The sequence below is a fragment of the Ambystoma mexicanum genome, chromosome 2p (assembly GCF_040938575.1).
Source record: "Ambystoma mexicanum isolate Mex_15411 chromosome 2p, UKY_AmexF1_1, whole genome shotgun sequence".
NCBI classification, from domain to species: Eukaryota; Metazoa; Chordata; class Amphibia; order Caudata; family Ambystomatidae; genus Ambystoma; species Ambystoma mexicanum.
In genome coordinates, this window is record NC_090923.1 from 1,090,595,599 (window position 1) to 1,090,617,490 (window position 21,892).

At 54.3% G+C, this 21,892-nt stretch overlaps 1 protein-coding gene across 6 annotated transcripts in view; it reads left to right on the plus strand.

Annotated features, from left to right (window-relative positions):
- Positions 1–21,892, plus strand: part of LOC138567144 (mucin-2-like) — a 497,812-nt gene that overhangs the window by 282,429 nt on the left and 193,491 nt on the right. The gene's annotated exons all lie outside the window — the stretch shown is intronic.

Below are 21,892 nucleotides of genomic sequence, written 5' to 3' on the forward strand. Positions count from 1 at the left end.
TAGTGCAGTGTGTTCATAAGGGCATGGCAAGAGTGGCGAACCGCTTCCGGAGATGTAGCCCTGACGAGCCAGCTGTCGAGGTATTGGTAGATGTGGAAGCCCTGCGCTCTGAAGAGGGCCGCCACAGCGTTCAAGAGTCTGGTAAAGACCATGGTAGCTGAGTTGAGGCCAAATGAAAGGACTTTGTATTGGAAATGGTAGCCCATGATCCTGAACCGTAGGAAAGAACGATGGGGCTGCCAAATCAGGATGTGTAGGTACGCGTCCGTCAGGTCCGGGAGCACATCCAGTCTCCCTTGTCCAATGTCTCTGCTATAAAAGCTGGCGTAACCATCTTGAATTTTTGCAGGGGTACGGAGAAGTTGAGGGTGGAAAGGTCCAGCACAACTCTCAGGCCCGCCTGGTTCTTCTTCTGAATGGCGAAAATCCTGGAGTAGAAGCCAAAGCCTTGCTGGGAAGCTGGGACTTCCTCCACTGCCTAGCTCTCTACGAGCGACCGGATCTCTACCAAAAGAGTTGCTGTCCCAACCTGTGGGAGCGGAGGGGAGGAGGGAGGAGAGGCTGTGATAGGAAGGCGGTATCCCGTGGATACTACGGAGAGGATCCAGGGGTCCGTGAAATTCTGGTGCCAGAATTGTTCACGGAGAGCAAGCCTGCCCCCCACCAGAGACACGTGGACCCGAAGGGGCGCGTCTTGACTTCCTTCCCTCGGAGGCTGACACTGAGAAGGGGGACTGGAAAAAGCCCTTACTGGATCTGCGTTCCTGGAAGCTGCGGAACCCTCCATATGTACAACCCTTTTCCCGAGCGCTGCTGATATTGGGCCTACGATTTGGGCGTGGTCTTCGTAAGAATGGATAAAGACTTCGCCGTTTGTGAGCTGTTCTTCTTGTCCAGTTCTTCGTCCGTAGTGGAGTGGAAGAGGCCCCCCCCCCCCTCGAATGGTAGATCTAGAATGCGCTCCTGGAGATCCGGGTTGAATTACGTTGCCCGGAGCCAGGCTGTTCTCATGTCCATGGCAATGCAGCTGTCTGGGCCTGAGGTATTGATATGAGCAACTGTGGATTCCATGAGGACATGCACCACGAGCTTGGCTTCCACTAGCCATGCCTTAAAGCGTGATTGGCACTGGGTGGGGAGCTCCGGGAGGAAGTCCGCAATTTCCCGCCATTACCGTTGCTTGGTGGAAGCCAGCATGGCATCTGCGTTGGCCTGGCGCAGGTGCAAGGAGGCGTTGGAGTAAATCTTCTTGCCTTATGCCTCCAAGATCTTCTCCTCCTTGCCTAGCAGCACCACAGAGGAGGAGGCCGAGGACGACTGAGACTTGGAGTATAGTGATGCCGCAGCGATCAGCGAGGAGTGTGGCTGAGGATGAGTCGAGAACAAAAGAGTATCCCCCCCCTCCATCTGCCTGTACTTGGCATCCAGGCATCGGTAGACCAGCTGGACCGAGTGGGGCTTGAGCCAACCCTTCTTGGCCAGGGAGACTGCCAACACGGGGATTCCACTGCAAACCGATGTAGAGGGGCTTCTCTTGAGGACTTCAGACAGAACCCTCCCTGCCTGCTGTTCGACCTCGGGTTGGGGGAGGCCCAGGTACTCCAGCTGGCCAGCAAGACGGAGGAGGCGACTGCACCGGGGCCTGGGGGCCCGATGGAGGAGTCTGTGGTGCTGTTAGCATGGTGGGGAGGACTTCCCTGACTGCGTCTGTGATGATAACCCCCATCTGAGGAGAACTCATGTGGCCAAGAAACTCCTCGAAGAGCACGTCCTCACTGGCCATAGAGGTGGCAGGGGGTACCGACAGGGAAGCGGGGGGGCTGCTGGAGCCACTGCGAACCCTGTCCATATGGACGCAAAGGAAAATTGCCCTGCGCAAATGAAGGGTAGAGTGTAGGCCACGTACCTGGTTGAGGCCAGTCCCACCTTGCCAAATTCTTGGAATGTTATCGGACGGGTGCCACTTTCTGGCGCGGTGGCCATTTTGTCGAGCTGCCTGCCACTTGCCTGCGACGTGTTGCTCAGCCCGCTGGGCCCAGCCTCGTACAAGACTCTTGCGTGTGGAAAACAAGGACTACCCTGCTCCTCGGGCCTCGGCCCGGTAGGTGGAATACCCTCGACCCGGGGGAAGGTAGAGCTGTGTTTAGGCGGCCCCTCAGATGCATTGGCGGTATTAGGACGTAGCCCCTCGGCCATTCTGCCAGTAAAAGGACGTAGCCCCTCTGGTGTAGACCCAGTACCAGAACCATCCAGTCCCTCAACACTGTGCCCGGGAGGGTCCGAGGACCCCTCGACCTGAAGGCAGTTAGCTGTAGCAGCCTCAGTGCACATGCCGATGGAAGGACCTGGCCGGTCCCTCCCGCGCAGGAGACTCCTGGGGAAGGATTCTCCCTTGCGGGGTGCAATGGAAAATATCAGCCCTACCTTGGGCCTGGTTCGATGCTTCACAAAGTTCTTGAGATCCTCTTGAAGAGCTCTCTCCACCTGGCTAGTCTGTTCTTCAGTGCCTTCGAGGACAGCAAGTCACACGCTGAACATGATTGCCAACCGTGGTCTGAGCCAAGGCAACATAGGTACAGGACGTGGGGGGGTGGGGGGGGGTCTGAAGTTGGGAAGAGCCCGTTGCAGGATGGACACCTGCTGAACCCTGTAGAAGTCGACATGCGCCGGGGAGGAGCGTAACGTCTGAGGACCGAGTGCCTGAATGATAGATAAGGAACAAGTTACTTACCTGTAACTGTTCTTCTCCAGCATGGGTCTGGCATGGATTCACATGCTCATGAATATTCCCCGTTGTCAGGCTGGGAATCCTCGGTAAAGAAAAATCAGTATCGGTTTCGTTTCTGATATGTCTTTCGTAGTAGTAACCAATCACTGATCTCTGCGTCATACTGACCACAGCCAATGACTGCCATCTCCCTAAGCCCCGCCTCTGGCAGCCATCTTCAGATTTGGTAGCACGTGAAGTGGCAGTATGTCCAAGTGAAGAGCTGCAGAGGGGTAGGCGGGAGGGTTCGCATGTGAATCCATGCCAGACCCATGCTGGAGAACAACAGTTACAGGTAAGTAACTTGTTCCTTCTCCAGCATGGGGTCTGGCATGGATACACATGCTCATGAATAAAAGAATACATAGCAGTACACACATGCACAACCACGGGAGGTGGCAACAGGCTCAACATTAAGCAATACAACAACTCAACATTAAGCATCTCTTACCTTCTCACCAGGTTCACCTTAGGCAAACAGGTTGCGCAGCACTGCTTGGCCGACCCTGGACTCCTCCCTGGAATCCCGGTCGACGCAGTAGAATTTCGTGAAGGTGTGCGTCGACCTCAACGTAGCAGCCCTGCAGATGTCCAGCAGGGGCACACCAGATAGGAACGCCGTGGTAGCTGCGATCGCTCTGGTGGAATGGGCTCTCGGACAGCCGGGCAGCAGTCGGTTTGCCAACCGATGACAGTACATGATACAGCCGGAGAGCCATCTGGAAATGGAAGCCTTTGAGAGAGCCTTCCCCTGATTGACAGGTCCAAAGTTCACAAAAAGTTGTGACATCTTCCGAAAACTCTTTGTGCGGTCCACGTAGAACTTCAGCGCTCTAGCCACATCCAGCGAGTGCAAAGTCCTTTCAGCCGGCGACGAAGGCGATGGGAAGAAAACAGGCAACACCAAGGGTTCGTTGAGATGGAAGTCCGACAGCACCTTGGGCATGAAGGAGGGGTGCGTCCTGAGCACTACCCTTGTGTCGTGAAAAGTCAAGTACGGGGGCTTGCAGGAACGGGCCTGTATCTCTCCCACCCGTCGTGCGGAGGTGATAGCCACAAGAAATGCTGTTTTCCACGACAAGAACTTCAACGGAGCTGAGTGCAGAGGCTCGAACGGAGGTCCCATGAGCTTGGTCAGCACCACGTTGAGCTCCCACGCCGGGGCCGGAGCCTTCACCGGCGGGAACGATCTGAACAGTCCCTTCATGAACTCTTTTACCAGACGATGAGACCACAAGGACGTCCGCCCCGTGGTTCTGGTGTATCAGGAGATCGCAGCAAGATGAATCTTGATGGAAGCGTGCGCCAGTCCAGCCTTGGCTAGCGTCAGTAGGTACAGCAGTACTTGAGTACTGAACTGAATCAAGGTACTGTTAACCATGAACTGTCCCTAAAGACTAGTTGGGCCATGATCGTACCAGTTTTCAACATCGATGTATGGTTTTTGTAGCTAGTAATTCTCCTACCACCCCTAGAACCACGCTCAGAGTGCTAGTTTCTTCTTACATCTTTGTCTGTTCTTCCTTCGGGGTGTGATTTTGTAAAGTATTTTCTATTTGTTCTATTACACGTGGTATGTTTAAAGTATATATATTTGTATGGACCCTTGATTGGACATTACTTTTATTTTGGACTGTGATCCTGTGTTTGGGTCACTACTGGTTCACATTCACACCCCTCTTAAGAGCATAGCCTTCCCTTGGCCCACTTTATCACAAAAGACTAATGAGGTATATCTCTTAGCTGTCCCCGTTTAACCTTTATGATTGAAGCCAGATTGAATTATTTGGCTCTGTTAAGCATGGAGTCCGGAATGGTTAAAGAAATAGAATTTTCAGACAAAATTAATGATTTTGCAATATGCAAATCTAGATGGAAATATATAGTTTAATCTTGGCTTGGTTCAGGCACATCAGACATGGGCAGTAGAAAGCATACACTCACTGGGCGCTTCTCATTTAATTATTTCTGTGATTACTTGAATGTGTCTACTGTGTGGGCATGAACTCAAATGCTAAGTGAAGTTTGATGTTTGTTACAAGCCTTTTTGTTTTCTCTGCTGCCTAGTCATTTAATGTTTTTCCAGGGGGCATGTACTTTGGACACATTCATACAGAAATAATGGTCCGGTGTAACTGTTTGGTTATCATTTTATTAAATAAATACTTGTTCAAAAATAATGTTCTATTGTCTTTCAAAATTAATATATCATTTGAAAAGCAAAGTGAAAATGTTGTCAATATAGCACCCTCTTTCGGAAACAGGTCACAGAGATGTGCAATATTTATATTTTATTGACAACCAGATAATCCATTTAAAGCCTAGACGAGTTTCTGTTGAATTCGACTCAGTTATGTAATCTTTATTTTGCGGATTGGGAGGGGGGGTGCTTTTTAGGGTTTGGGGGGGGCCCAAAACTATTAAGGATCAAAGTTAACTGTAGAACGGCAGAGTCGCGCTTTGCTGGCAATGCCACATAATTGCGGGAGACTTAGCAGGTCTAATCATGTATGTATCAGTTCCTGGGTAATAAGGGGTGGTGCAGTGCCAGTATCAGGTAGATTGCATGCAAATTCGATGTCCACAATTTGTGATGCTTTGGGGACTTGGGATGCCTCACGCGTTACAGCGATCGGGGTGATATATAATTTTTTTTATATTTTTTTTTTAAGGCTGGGTGTATATTGTTTGATTTGCATACAAAATGCCAAAATACGCTGCAACTGAATCAAGCCTTTCAAAAAGCATCTAAGCTGCGGGTCAAAGAAACACCTATGCAATATGTTAAGTAGCCACACGGTGGCGGAAATGCACAAGTGTTGATAATAGAAGAAAAAAACGGAAGATGTGTTTTTATAGAGTAGTGTGGTTGTTTTGAATGTGCATTTAAATACAAGACTTTTTTTATTGAGTTTTTAACAGAAGACTTCCCGCACCCGCGATTATACTGTAAAATCTAGATTGGCATTAAATGTAAGGATTCAGTATTTTTTTTAATCAAGCAAATCTTGTAAACGGCAGGCTTTGGGTCATATGAAGTTTAGGGACCTTGCCTTCTATGTTATTATTTTTATGGTGCTTGAGGGGCACTCTAAAGCACTTTTTTCCATTGATATTGTTTAATAAAAATGTAGGTTTCTGGGATTTCTTGAACTGCAACCAGTACCCGAGAATAGGTAATAGCACTTCCTGAAACACAACTCAGTAAGAATATTTACATGCTCAAGAAAGCTCAAACAACTAAAAAGTTGTATCTAACATATAATGCTCGGATTACTTATCGGTAATCTTCTTAACTCTTAGTCCCACTCTTCCTCGTCACAGTACTCCCCTATGAGGATCCGCTTCCCACACAGGAACCTATTTTTTTTCTTGGAGGTATATATACACGTCCTATTTACCCATAATCCCCAGTTCATTGCAAAGCCAGTCGGATCATGGGACAATCCACACCACGGGAGGGCGCGGAGGGTCAGCAGTACTATGACGAGGAAGAGTAGAACTAGGAGTAAGGAACAAGTTACTTACCTGTAAGGAACAAGTTACTTACCTGTAACTGTTGTTCTCCAGCATGGGTCTGGCATGGATTCACATGCTCATGAATATTCCCCGTCGTCAGGCTGGGAATCCTCGGTAAAGAAAAACCAGTATCAGTTTCGTTTCTGATCTGTCTTTCGTAGTAGTAACCAATCACTGACCTCTGCGTCATACTGACCACAGCCAATGACTGCCCTCTACCTAAGCCCCGCCACTGGCAGGCATCTTCAGATTTGGAAGCACGTGAAGTGGCAGTATGACCAAGTGAAGAGCCGCAGAGGGGTAGGCGGAAGGGTTCGCATGTGAATCCATGCCAGACCCATGCTGGAGAACAACAGTTACAGGTAAGTAACTTGTTCCTTCTCCAGCATGGGGTCTGGCATGGATTCACATGCTCATGAATAAAGAATACATAGCAGTACACACATGCACAACCACGGAGGTGGCAAAGGCTCAACATTAAGCATTACATCAAACTCAACATTAAGCAATTCTTACCTCCTCACCAGGCTCACCTTAGGCGAACAGGTTGCGCAGCACTGCTTGGCCGACCCTGGACTCCTCCCTGGAATCCCGATCGCGTGCGTCGACCTCCACGTAGCAGCCCTGCAGATGTCCAGCAGGGGCACACCAGATAGGAACGCTGTGGTAGCTGCGATCGCTCTGGTGGAATGGGCTCTCGGACGGCCAGGCAGCGGTCGGTTTGCCAACCGATGACAGTACATGATACAGCCAGAGAGCCATCTGGAAATGGAAGCCTTCGAGAGAGCCTTCCCCTGATTGACAGGTCCAAAGTTCACAAAGAGTTGTGACGTCTTCCGAAAACACTTTGTGCGGTCCACGTAGAACTTCAGCGCTCTAGCCACATCCAGCGAGTGCAAAGTCCTCTCAGCCGGCGACGAAGGCGACGGGAAGAAAACAGGCAACACCAAGGGTTCGTTGAGGTGGAAGTCCGACGGCACCTTGGGCATGAAGGAGGGGTGCGTCCTGAGCACTACCCTCGTGTCGTGAAAAGTCAAGTACGGGGCCTTGCAGGAAAGGGCCTGGATCTCTCCCACCCGTCGTGCGGAGGTGATGGCCACAAGAAACGCTGTTTTCCACGACAGAAACTTCAACGGGGCCGAGTGCAGAGGCTCGAACGGAGGTCCCATGAGCTTGGTCAGCACCACGTTGAGCTCCCACGCCGGGGCCGGAGCCTTCACCGGCGGGAACGATCTGAACAGTCCCTTCATGAACTCTTACCAGACGATGAGACCACAAGGACGTCCGCCCCGTGGTTCTGGTGTATCGGGAGATCGCCGCAAGATGAATCTTGATGGACGAGTGCGCCAGTCCAGCTTTGGCCAGCGTCAATAGGTACGGCAGTACTTGTGGAGCCGTAATCCGTAGAGGGTTAATCTTCTGTGCGTGGCACCAGACAGAGAACCTCTTCCATTTGTGTCCGTAGCATTTAAGAGTCGAGGACGCCCTGGCCTTTGCAAGAACCTCTCTGCAGTCGGCCGGTATGTCGTATCCTCCAAACTCTAACGCTGCAGGAGCCAGGCCTGCAACTTCAGCGACTTCGGGTCGTGGTGGAGGATGGCACCTCCTTCCCTGGAGAGCAGATCCGCGTCCACTGGCAGCTTGATTGACGGGGACAAGTCCAGAAGGTCCGGGAACCATATCTGCCTCGGCCACGCAGGTACGACGAGGATCATCCTGCCCCGTGACCTCTTGAGCTGGTTGATGAGCCGGATCAGCAGTGGCAATGGAGGGAACGCGTATAGGAACAGGCCCTGCCAGGGGAACGAGAAAGCATCGCCCATGCTCCTCGGCTGGGGAAACCTGCTGGCGAACCTCCGGCACTTGGAGTTCGTCGCCGTCGCGAACAGATCGATCTGGGGTGTGCCCCACCGTCGGAAGAGGCGGTCCACTAGATCCTGCCGTAGTTCCCACTCGTGGCACGAGCACAGCTCCCTGCTGAGTGAGTCGGCGATGGTGTTTTTTATCCCTGCCAGATGAAACGGCACCAGAACCATCCTTTGGGCGACGGCCCAATGCCACAGGTCCTGCGCCTCCTTGGACAGGGCTGGGGACCTGGTTCCGCCCTGTTTCCTTATGTTAAACATGTTGGTGGTGTTGTCAGTGAAGATCCTCACCACCTTGCCCTTGAGGGACGGAAGGAAGGACCTGAGGGCCCAAAACACAGCACGGAGCTCCAGGACGTTGATATGGAGGGACTTCTCCGTCGGGAGCCAAAGGCCTCTCGCGTGCAGATTTCCGGTGTGCGCTCCCCACCCTTCCAGGGAGGCATCCGTGGTCACTGTCTCCTGGTGGTCTGGGGTCTGGAAGTCCATGCCCGCCGTCAGATGCGCGCGGGTGCCCCACCACCGGATCGCTCGTCGGAATCTCTCGTTGAGTGTGATCCTCTCCTCGAAGCTGCCCGTCTGGATCCAGCGCGCATCCAGGAACTCCTGCAACGGGCGCATCCGGGCCCTGCACAGGGGAATGAGATAGATTCAAGAAGACATCATTCCGAGGAGGGACTTGATGGACCTCACCCTGGCCGCGTCCGCAACCAACATCCGCTGTACCTTGCCCAGAATGTCCCTGGTCCTTTCCTCCGACAGGGAGGCCAGAAGGGACACTGTGTCGAGCTTCGCTCCCAGAAACAGTGCGTCTTGCGCGGGCACCAGGTGGGACTTGGCGTAGTTCACGGAGAATCCCAGGTCCGTGAGAAGTTGGACGGTCCTTGCCGTGTGCTCCACGGCGAGCTCCCTCGTCTTGGCTCGGATGAGCCAGTCGTCCAGGTAGGGGTAGACGTGGATCCCCTCTCGGCACAGCTGTGCCGCCACCGGTGCGAGGCACTTGGTGAATACCCTGGGTGCCGACCGTAGTCCGAAGGGAAGGGCTCTGAACTGATAGTGACGCCCTTGGACCACGAATCTGAGAAACTTTCGGTGCCCCCTTAGGATGGGTATATGGAAGTAGGCATCCTCCAAATCCAACGACGACAGGAAGTCGCCCTCCTCCAGCTGACCCAGGATGTGCTGGAGGGTGACCATCCGGAACTTCTGTGCCTTGATGAACTTGTTCAGTCGTCGTAGGTCTAGGATGGAGCGCCATCCTCCCGTCTTCTTCTTCACGAGGAAGTATCTTGAGTAAACTCCGGAGCCCCGAAGCCTCTTGTGGACGAGTTCGATGGCGCCCTTCCTGAGCATCGCCTTTACCTCCAAGAGAAGCTGAGGGACGTGAAGCTCTTTCCTGGCCACAGGGGGGACGCGCGGGCACCTTCTTTGAAACTCTAGCGCGTGGCCCTGGGCTAGGGCGTCCAGCACCCAACGGTCGGTGGAGATGGACTCCCACACGCTGACGAAGTTCGCCAGCCGGCCTCCCACCGGGGTGCTTCGGTGGGGGCCCGACCCCACGGCCGGTTCATTCCTGTTTTGATGAGGCTTTGCTGCCTTGACCTCCTTGGCGACGACGGCGGGGTCCGCCTGACTTGCCTCGTCCCCTGTAAGCTTCCTGCGACGACGAACGGGCCGCTTGACGGTAGGTGGAAAATCCGCCGCCGGAACCTTTGGAGGCGCCCTTGCCTCCCCCGCTCCGAAAGGGCGGCCGCCGTTGCTGGAGAACCCCGAGAGCCCGGGCCGTCTCCGTGTCCGCCTTGATGGCTTGAAGGGAATCGTCCACCGTTTTCCCAAACAGGTTGTTTCCATCGAACGGCATGTCCAAGACTCTGGTCTGTACGTCTTGACGGAAGTCAGTAGCCTTGAGCCAACCACGCCGCCTAAGGCATACGCCGTTGCCCAACTGGCGGAATCCAGTGTCGGCGATGTCCGTCGCAATCGTGATGGCGTGGTCCGACGCCACCTCATCTTCCTGCAAGATCTCTAGGGCATCCGCCCTCTTGTCCGGTAGGAAGTCCAGCAGGGGGGCCAGTTTGTACCACAGCTCCCTGTCGTAGCGGGCTACGATAGCCAGGGCGTTGGCCGCCTTAATCGTCGTCGCTGCAGACGAGATGACCCTGCGCCCCATCGTATCCAATTTCTTTCCCTCGCCGTCCGGTGGGGAAGTCGACGTGGAGGCCACACCCCCCCCGCTTTCTTCCTGGCCGCCGCGGAGACAACGGAGTCCGGGGTAGGCTGTGCCCGGAGGCACAAGGGGGTCGCGTCCCGGACCCGGTACTTCTTCTCGTACCGGTCTCTTCTAGCCGGCGTCGTGGATGGGTTCTTGAGGAGGGCGAGGCCCTCATCCCAAATAACGTCCAGTAGAGGTACCGCGAGGACCGTCTTCCTCTTGGCCTCGCGCCGTTGATAAAGGAAACCTTCCTTCTCCTCGGGGCAGAGCTGGAAGAGCTCGGATGCCCTGGCGATCATGGAGTGAAACGATCCAATCTCGTCGGGCGGGGAAGCCCGGGTGGGAGGTGACGACGGCAGATCCTCGTCGTACACCTAGTCGTCCGTACCCGTCGCGGCCGTGTCAGTCCCCGTATCATCCCCTCGAGTCGTGGACGGGGAGGAGGGCTGAACGGGGCGCGACGGTTGAAAAAGAGGTGGAGTGTGAATCCTTCTTTTCTTAGGGGGAGGGCTGCCAGAAGGGCCTGGTTCCGGGTCCCCCGACGGGAGTGGTTCCTCCGCTGGTGGTAACGGCAGTCTCGTCCTGATCTCTGAGCATAAGGACTGTATAGCCAACAAAATGGCCGCCGAGTTGTCTTGCGGCGCTGGCAGAGGGGAATCCGACGGGCGGTCAGGGGCCCCGTCGGCACCCTCGACGATATCGTCGTCTCCTGCGTCGGGATCCCTCCCGACGGGCTGGTCTTCTTCCACGCCAACGCCGTGGCTTAAGACCTCGATCAGCTCTTCCTCAGAGGTTGAGGCCGAATCCACGACGACCTCCTGCCCCCCCTTTTTCTTCTCCGCCGGGGGTTTCACGGGGGTCCTGTCGATGGGCACAAAAGAGGACTCCCTCCGCGGTGGCAGGGAGACTCTGACCCCGAGGTCGCCACCACTGGTGTAGCCTCCACAGGCTGAGCCAGGGCCGCCGCGACTGTCTCGATAGAGGCCTTGGACGGATGGATTAAGGCTTTCACCACCCTAGGTGCGCTCACCGCCTTCTCCTTGGGGGGGGGGGGGACACTGCCTCGCTCCCCCTCCGATGGGGCCTTCGAGCTCGACCGGGGCCTCTCCAGGAGCTTCGCCGGGTGCTCGGCCTTCCTCTTACCCGAACCAGAGCGTTGGCTCGTGGTTGATGGTGCCGGGGAGGATGCGCCCTGCCTGGCGCCCGTAGAGCCCGACCGTTCGGCGCTCCCGCTGCCAGCGGACTCGCTGTGCTTGGCCTTGTGTTGGACCCCCGTCGCCGGGGCGTCCTCAAAGGTCTTAGAAGACCGCTTGGATTTCTTCCTCTTCTTCTCGCCGGACGGGCTCTTCCCTTCCAGCCAGTTGGCGAGACGTTGATGGCGGTCCTTCATGGTCCGCTCCGACATGTTACCGCAAAACGCACAGTCCTTCTCCACGTGCATCTTGTCCTCATGTAGGCAGTAAAGACAAAAGGAGTGTTCGTCTTCCTTAAAGACATTCTGCAGCTGGCATCCAGGGCAGACCCTGAACAGCTTTCCGGGCGTCGAGCTTCCCTTCTCCTGGGCCATGTCCGAGATGGGCCTGAGAAACTTCTGGAGTCCTCCAAAAGCGTAGCTCGACGAAATCTTCACCCTTGAGGGGCGTAGACGAATCCGACACGGGTCCCCGTTGATCGGATGGAGAGTCGGTGGAGCTTGAGGCTCTTTTTGACCGAAAAAACGAAGTTTTTAAGAAAAAACGTGAAAAAATAGCACTAACGCTCGAGAGCAATAGCACGAGGATCCCAACACATGGACGTGCGGTAAAAATCTGAAGATGGCTGCCAGAGGCGGGGCTTAGGTAGAGGGCAGTCATTGGCTGTGGTCAGTATGACGCAGAGCTCAGTGATTGGTTACTACTACGAAAGACAGATCAGAAACGAAACTGATACTGGTTTTTCTTTACCGAGGATTCCCAGCCTGACGGGGAATATTCATGAGCATGTGAATCCATGCCAGACCCCATGCTGGAGAACTGTTGTTCTCCTCCACGGGTCTGGCATGGATTCACATGCTCATGAATATTCCCCGCCGTCAGGCTTAGAATCCTCGGTAAAGAAAAAATCAGTTTTATTTCTGAACTGTCTTTCTACTCATAACCAATCACTGGTCTCTGGGTCATACTGCCCTCAGCCAATGACTGCCCTCCACCTAACCCCTCCTCTGGCAGCCATCTTCAGATTTGGTAGCACGTAAAGTGGCAGTAGGACCAAGAGAAGAGCCGCACAGTGGTAGGCGAGAGGGTTTGCATGTGAATCCATGCTGGAGAACAACAGTTACAGGTAAGTAACTTGTTCCTTCTCCAGCATGGGGTCTGGCATGGATTCACATGCTCACGAATCCAAGAATACATAGCAGTACACACACATGCACAACCACGGGAGGTGGCAAGGCTCAACATTAAGCATCTCTTACCTCCTCACCAGGCTCACCTTCAAGCGAACAGTTTGCGCAGCACTGCTTGATCGACTCTGGACTCCTCCCTGGAATCCCGGTCGACGCAGTAGAATTTCATGAAGGTGCGAGTCCACCTCCACGTAGCAGCCCTGCAGATGTTCAGCAGGAGCACACCAGACAGGAACGCCGTAGTAACAGCGATCGCTATGGTCGAATGGGCTCTCAGACGGCCAGGTAACGGTCGGTTTGCCAACTGGTGACAGCGCATGATGTAGCCGGAGAGCCATCTGGAAATGGAAGCCTTGGAGAGGGCCTTCCCCTGGTTCACAGCGCCAAAGTTCACAAACAGCTGTGATGTCTTCCGAAAACTCTTTGTGCGGTCCACGTAGAACTTCAGCGCTCTAGCCACATCGAGCAAGTGGAAAGACCTCTCAGCCGGCGACAAAGGCAACAGGAAGAAAACGGGTAACGCCAAGGGCTCGTTGAGATGGAAGTCTGACAGCACCTTGGGCATAAAAGAGGGGTGCGTCCTCAGCACTACCGTCATCTTGTGGAATGTCAGATACAGAGGCTTACATGAGAGGGCCTGGATCTCTCCCAGTCGTGCGGAGGTGATGGCCACAAGAAACGCTGCCTTCCACGATAAGAACTTCAACAGTGCCGAATGCAGAGGCTCGAATGGCGGGCCCATGAGCCTGGTCAGCATCACGTTGAGCTCCCACACTGGGGCCGGAGCCTTCACCAGCAGGAACGAGCGAAACAGTCCTTTCATGAACTCCTTTACCAGGCGATGAGACCACAGAGATGACCACCACGGAGTTCTAGTGTAGCGGGAGATCGCCGCCAGATGTATTTTGATGGAGGCGTGCACCAGCCCCGCCTTGGCAAGCGACAACAAGTACGGCAGCACTTGAGGGGCTGTAATCCGCAGAGGGTTGATCTTCTGTGCACGGCACCAGACAGAGAACCTCTTCCATTTGTGTCCATAGCACTTAAACAGTCGAGGACACCCTGGCCTTTGCAAGCACCTCCTTGCAGCCTGCCAGGATATCGTACCCCCCAAACTCTAGTGCTGCAGGAGCCAGGCCTGCAGGTTCAGCAATCCCGGGTCGTGGTGGAGGATGGCTCCTCCTTTCCTGGCAAGAAGATCCACGTCCGTCGGCAGTTTGACAGGGGGCGGGGGGTGGGTGACGCTGACATGTCCAGAAGGTCCGGGAACCAGATCTGCCTCACCCATGCCGGTGCAACGAGGATCATCCTGTACCGGGACCGTCTGAGTTGACTGATGAGTAGCAGCAGCAACAGCGGGAACACATACAGAAACAGGCCGTCCCTGGGGAATGAGAATGCGTCGCCCAAGCTACCTGGCTCCCAAAACCTGCTGGCGAACCTCCGGCACTTGGTGTTCGTCGCCCTCACGAATAGATCGATCTGGGGATTTCCCGATCGTCGGAACAGGAGATCCACTTGATCCTGCCGAAGCTCCCACTCGTGGCAAGAACGCAGCTCCCTGCTGAGTGAGTCAGCGATGGTGTTTATTCCTGCCAGATGGAAGGGTACCAGGAACATCCCATGGGCAACGGCCCAGTGCCACAGATCCTGGTCTTCCTTGGATAGGGCTGGGGGATCTGGTGCGCCCCTGCTTCCGGATGTAGAACATCGTGGTGGTTTTCTCGGTGAAGACGCTCACCACCTTGCCCCTGAGGAACAACCTGAGGGCCCAGAACATGGCTCGGAGCTCGAGGATACACGGTTGCCCCACCACCGGATCGCTTGGCGGAAAGTCTCGTTGAGGGAGATCTCGTCTTCGAAGCTGCCCGCCGCTTGCCTCCAACGGGTGTCTAGGAACTCCTGCAGTGGTCGCATCCGCAACCTGCACAGATGCAGAAGGTAGATGCACAATGACATCATGCCGAGCAGGGACTTGATGGACCTCACCCTGGCCACTTCCATGGTCAACAGCCGTTGTACCTTGCCCAGGATGGCTTTCATCCTCTCCTCCGACAGTGAAGCCAGCCGTGTCACTGTCGAGTCTGGCTCCCAGGAACAGGGCATCCTGCGACAGTACCAAGTGGGACTTTGCAAAATTGATGGAGAATCCCAGTTCCGGGAGCAGGTGGACGGTCTTTGCTGTGTGATCGACGGCGAGTTCTCTTGACTTTGCTCGGATGAGCCAATCATCCAGATAGGGGTATACGTGGATCCCCTGCAGGCGCAGCCACCGGTGCCAGGCACTTGGTGAAGACCCTTGGCGCTGACTTCAACCCGAAGGGTAGGGCCTTGAACTGGTAGTGCTGCCCTTGGACCACGAACCGCAGGAACTATCGACGTCTTTTCGTATGCGGAAGTAAGCATCCTCCAAGTCCAGCGAGGACAGGAAGTCGCCTTCCTCCAATTGTCCCAGCACGTGTTGAAGGGTGACCATCAAGAACTTCTGGGACTTGATGTATTTGTTGAGGCGGCGAAGGTCTAGGATGATCCGCCATCCGCCGGTCTTTCGGACAAGGAAGTATTGCGAGTATACTCTGGAGCACCGGAGCCTCTTTGGGACGAGTTCTATCGCACCCTTTCTCAGCATTGCTCGTACCTCCAGAAGTAGCTGTGGCACATGGTTTTCCTTCCTGGCCACAGGTGGGAAACAGGGACACTTTCTTTGGAACTTGAGGGAGTGCCCGTCCAACGGTCAGGGGAGATGGACTCGCACACGCTGATGAATTTTGCCAGCCGGCCTCCTACCGGGGTGTTCAGGTGGGGGCCCGACGCCACCGCCGGTTCGGTCTTGTTTTGCTGAGGCCTTGCCACCTTGGCCTCCCTGGCGACGACAATGATGTCCTTCTGTCTTGTTGCAGCCTCTGTAGGCTTCCTGCAACGAGGAGTGGGCTGCCTGGCGTTACGACGAGGCACTGCCGCCGAATCCTTTGGAGGCACCTTGTGACTTGCCTCCGGAGGTCCGAAAGGACGGCCGTCGCTGATGGAGAGAACCCAAGGCCCGGGCCGTCTCAGAGTCTGCCTTGATGGCCTGCAGTGACTTGTCCACTGCCTTGCCGAACAGGTTGTTCCCGTCGAAGGGCATGTCCAGTACCCTGGTCTGCACGTCCTGACGAAAATCAGTGGCCCTGAGCCAACCACGCCATTGCGTGAAGGCAGAAGGCAAACGCCATTGCCCATCTGCTGAAAGCCGGTGTTGACGATGTCCGTGGCCACCGTGATGGCATGGTCCGACGCCACCTCACCTTCCTGCAGGATTTCCCGTAGCGTGCCACGATCGTGAGGGCATTGGCCGCCTTGATGGTCGTTGCTGCCGACGATATGACCAGTTGTCCCATGGCATCCAGCTTCTTCCCCCTCGGCGTCCAGCGGGGAAGTGGAAGTTTATGCCATGGCCCCAGCGGATTTCTTCTTGGCCACCACAGAGACCACCGAATCCGGGGACAGCTGTGCCCTGAGGCACATAGGAGCGGAGTCCAGGACCCGGTACTTGTACCGGTCCCTCTTCACCGGGGCCGTGGACGGGTTCTTCAGAAGAGACAGTCGTTCGTCCCAGATGTTGTCTAGTAAGGGGACTGAGAGGACAGTCTTCCTCTTGGCCTCCCGTCGTTGGTAGAGGAACCCTTCCTTCTTCTGCTCTTCGGGGCATAGCTGGAACAGCTCTGATGCCCTGGCGATCATGGCGTGAAAGGAGCCAATTTCATCGGGGGAGGGGGAGGCCCGGGCAGGGGGTGATGAGTGTTCCGTCCCGTCACCACCACCGTTGTCGTCCGTCCCCGTCGTCGCCATCTCCGTCCCGGTCTCGTCCCTCGGAGGAGGGGATGGGTTGAAGGCTGGAAGGGAGGTGGAGGATGCACTCGCCTCTGCTTGCTCGGCAGGCTCCCGGACGGTCCAGGCGCGCTGGATCGTCCGCTGGTGGTAATGGCAACCTTGTCCATATCTCTGTATACAGGGTCTGCAAAGCTATCAAGATTGCCGCCGAATTGTCTTGTGGCATCAGTTGCGATGGGAGCGAAGGCTGTGGCGCAGGTTCCTCTGCTTGATTGACGGTCCGCGGTTCCTCGTCGGCCCCATCGTTGCTCTCTATGTACGCCTCGTCGGGATCCCTCCCAAGGGCTCTGGCCTCCTCGAACCTCTTGTCCAGGATTTTTGGCGCCAGCCAGCTCATCCTCGGAGGTGGTATCTGTGTCAGTTAGGGCTAACGTGCCCCCCCCCCCCTCTCTCATCGTGAGGTTTCACAGGTGTCTTATCGATAGGCTGGAAAGAGGTTTCCCTCCTGGGAGGCAGGGAAACTCTAGGCCCGGAGGTCATCTCCACTGTGGTAGCCTCTGCAGGCTGTGCCAGGGCCACCATGACTCCTTCAAATCGAGGCCTTAGCCGGGTGAATCTGAGCCTTCACAACCTTTAATGCCTTCACCGTGGGGGGAGGGTCACCGCCTCGCTCCCCCTTGGCTGTCTCCGTCGGGATCGACCGGGGCTTCTCCCAAAGCTTACCCGGGGTTCTCAGACTTCCTTTTCACCGAGCCAGAGCGTTGGCTCATGGATGATGGCGTCGGGGACATTGCGCCCTGCCTGGCAGCCGAGGAGCCCGACCAACGGCGCTCCCGGTGCCCGCTGACTCGCAGTGCGTAGCCTTTTGTTGGGTCCTCGTCGCCGGAGAGCCCTCAAAGGTCTTAGAAGACTGCTCGGACTTCTTCTCACCTGCTGCTGGGCTCTTACCCTCCAGCCAGTTATTGAGCCGAATAAGACGGTCCTTCATTGTCCGGACAGACATGTTCTTACAGAACGCACAGTCCTTCTCCACGTGCAATTTGACGTTGTGAAGGCAGGAGAGGCACCAGGAGTGCTCATCTTCCTTGAAGACATTTTGTAATCCACATCCAGGGTAGATCCTAAACAGCTTGGATCCAACAGGCATCGTGCCTCCTCTGTCCCAGGCCATGGCCACGCGGGGTAGGCCTCAAAGATCTTCCGGAATCCTCCAAGAAGTGAAAACGCAACAAAAATTCGCCCTCGAGGGGCATAGAAAATTCCGAAACGGGTCCCCGTTGATCGGAAGTAGAATCGGTGGAGTTTAAGGCTCGATTCGTAAAATTTTCTCCGTCTGGGGAGATATTGCCTCTCTGAGATTTCCTTGAGCCTTTAACTTGCTTTCTTCTGGGGCCTTGAAAGCGCCATTCCCTTCCATCTTGTTTCGAATCCTCTCGATCACCCGTCTCTTCGTGTGATTCAATCAGCTCTGATATGAACGCTTTCATTTCTTTCTCTGATCTCAATCTGATCTCTGTTCCTTCGTGTTCAAAGGAGAGGGAGAAACGGTATCCCCATCTGTAGCAAATGTCTCGTTCCTTCAACCATTTCGTGAGGGGACCACACATCCGCCTGAGTGCCAGTGTTAAGGAAGATAGGTCCTGATATATCGTTATCTGTGCCCCTCAGAGGGTAATCGTTCCACTGCTCCTTGCCTTTTCGAGCACCCTGGTCTTGTCCTGGTAATGATGGAATCGTGCGAGGACCATTCTTGGACCTTGAGGTGTGGAGGGGGGAGGGGGGTGGGAGGCAGCTCTATGGATACGTTCAGTTTTGGGTTTGGTCACTCGCGTCATCAGCGACCAGGAGCTTAATGATGAAATGGAGCATTTTCTTGAGGTCATCCTCCGTTTAGTCTTACCATTCTGGAATTCCGAAGAAGCGCAGGTTATTCGGCCTTTCACAGTTTCTCAAATCATCAATTTTGAGCTTGAAGTCCTCCTCCCTCTGCTCCAGATCGGCTATTCTATGTTCCAACTGTGTCTCGAGAGGGTCTATCGATGCTTGATGGTTCTCGACTCCATCTAGCCTATCCTCAATATTATCTAGGCATTGTGTAATTTTGTCTATTTTTCTGCCTATATTAGCCCCCATGTTCTTTATTTCACAAAAGAGCGGCAATGTCTCCTTTCGTGGCGGCTGATTCGATGTTGGTCGTCTCTGTAGTTGCCATGTTTAGGTTGCCGGTGCAGGGGGGGTGCTGGGGCATAAGCGAAAATGGCAAGCTTTTGTTGTACGCTCATATATGCCTTATTACACTTTGTGACGACTCCCAGAGACCCTGATTATGTTGGGGCGAGCGGGAGGGCTGATTGAGTTATCTCCCCTGAACGACTATCTCTGTGGGCACCAGGCTCAGACATTCCGTCTTGTCGCCACGAGGCGGTCGTCTATATTGTTGGCAGCGGAATCATGCATGGTAATTGTCCAGTCGCTTGGAACATTGTGGATGGTATCTCTGTGATATGAAGTGTGGTGCTGGGGCTCTGCACACTTCTCATGTTCTATTAATAGTTTCTTATTCCTTGTTCATCTGCGCGACTTCATGATCTAGCCCCGTTCCTCCAAGAAGGCGACTTCAGACTCGGATGGCCCCAGTATGATTTCAGGAAATAGGGGCAAGTGCTTTTAATGTTTTGTGTTTTACAGGTTACTTTGACACGTCCAGGGTGTATGATCCTTGCCACTGTTTCTCTGTCTCTCCAACGAGTGCGTCCTGCTTGCCCCTATATGTGCGCCTCGTGCAGGGGTGCAAGATCCCTGTCAAGTCACCCTCAGAAGGGGGAGAGCAGGGGCACCCAACTTAGGTCACTTACAGTTCTGTGGCTGTGGTTTATGTCTCTTGTCTCCACTCCCTGGCAGCCAAGTGTGGGGGAGGGTTATTTACAGATACCGCAGTGTACACATGCTCCTTTTGCTAATGCTTCCTGAGGTCCCTGATGCCGTGAATGCATCCTGTACTCGGGTGGGAAGAACGTTTGCGAGCGTTCAGTTTCAATTGGGCTCCTGAGTTGTGCAGGAGCCCCTGTGCCCACCGAAGCCCTGCGTTGTTTGTGCCTCAGTGTGGGAAAGGAAGTTTCTTTACGTGCAGGTGGGGCCTCTATACGAGCTATCGGGGCTTGTCGTCATGTGGGTTCCAGTCCCTGTTCCTGGTGCCTCACGTCTCCTCGGGGGTCTAGTGGATAGTGCCTGTATTGCGGCAGAGTAGCCCACTGAAGTGCGTTGGTGTGGGGACCGCCGGAGGGGTTTCAGCACCTGGGGCTGGGGCGGGTGTGTGCTGCACAGCTCAATCATGCCTAGACCTCCGCTCCGATTCTCCCCGATGGGGTCGTGTCACTCCCCCTGTCACGGCGGGGTGCCAACGTGGTCTTTCGCTGCCTCTGCTCTTCTCCCAGAGGCTCTGGCTGCGTCGGGAGAGCACCCGGGTTGTCCTTGGGGCTCGTGGTTCCGCAGGATGGAACAGTGTTCACCTTGGTCATGTAAGGTAGAGGTTCATGTGGCGACGCTGTCCGTTTTCTTGAGAAGCAGATTTCTCAGGGAAGGCTGTTCCAATTTTCTCGGGGTTTTCTCCCACGTGGTGGGTGGCCTCTTCCGACTTCGAGTTAATCACCTTTCAGCCACGGGAGGGTCCATCAGCAGGGGCTCTAACCGCTTATCTGGACCAGAGGTGAGGAGCTCACACGGAAGAGAAGCACATCCGTGCGCCCCCTGGTGGCCAGTCGATATGGCATTTATAACGTGCCTATACACAAACATGATCCCATGCGTTACCCGCTTCAGTTCTCCACATCTCTTGAACGTTGAGAATAAATTGAGTGGCGCCTTCATCATCGCCCATAGTACATTGCATGATAGACTAAGTCGGGTGTGTCGGGGAATGCTCGCCGTAGTGCATCCCATATTTGCGCTTGAATCTCATTAAAGGATGCCCCATCATGTGCATCGTTTCCCGGAGTTACTCCCGGGTACCCCGCTTTTACCCACACATCGGCAGCCTGATCTCCAATAGTAGCTACCAATAGGCTTTTGATGTCTCCTACTTCTAGGCGCACACCCACTTGTTTTTCAAATGCATAGATCCACTTCTCTGCACCCCTCATAAGGGCTGGGAGCGCTTTTATTTGATTGTTTTTGTCCATCTGTGCCCATGGCACATAATGAGGCCTGCCGGTCCCTTTATGTATGAGAGACATTTGCAGTCATGCTTTGTTCCCCTCGCTCTTTTTCCCCACTTCCCTTTTTCATTGCTGCCACCATCCGGCCAAACCGACTCCCTAACCTCCCATCCTATTCCATAAACTTTCCACCCTAGGATTTTGTACGGGTGCCTGTTCTGCATCCTCAAAATCATTGAATGTACTCCACCAGTCAGCATTATCATATCCTAGGCTATCCGCCCGTTCACTTCCTTCTCCCTCCTTTTCCACATGCAGGTTTTTATGGTTGTATTATCTACCCTGAATAGGAAATCTCCTGCCTTCCATTCATCTGGTGCCTGTTCTACATACCTGTCTACTTTCACTTCATTTTGCACTGTCTGCTCTTTCCGAAGCCAATGCCACCTCTAAATCTTTCTCATTGACATCGGCATGTCCTGGGGCGTCCGGAGAGAAGACATTGGTGGGCAATGGGGCTGACGCTGCTGTGGACATAGATGTTGGGTTAGTGTAGCCTATAGCGTCCTGAGCAATCACCCTTACTACCATCCTGTCCGTCCTCCCCATACAATCTTCCGTGTCTTCGAACATCTTCCGGAGGGATAATAGTCAAATAGGGAAAACAATTACAAAGAAGGAAGGAAATGTTAGGAAAATGGACATATGCTCTAGCATACCCGTATTATGGGAGCCCTGCTCTGGCCACGAGCAGGGCATTCCCCCCTCCTTTTGTTTCGGTCACCCACTGCTTATGGTACTTCTCAAGTTTGTCTCGGTACAGCGGTAGAGCCTTACACGTGTACTCTATTGGGGGTCTCTCCTCCCATGGTAGTGGTGGGCATGCCCTTGCTGTCCTTGTGCTTGTACTAAGGTGATGCACACAGTTACAGGTTGTCAAAAAAACAATACATTTTCAACCCCCCTCCCTCCTATCAAAAAATTCAAAATTTTTTATTTTCTTCCACCTCCCCTTTCTCTTCCACACACACAATCAAAATATACTGCAAATCACACCGTGCCCCTCCTGGACCTCCACCCTATACATTAGGAACACACATAAAACATGCTAAAATAACAAGCTAAAATAACTACTATTCCTGAGCTCTCTAATTATAAGCGGCTTCTATGCATTTTCTTTTC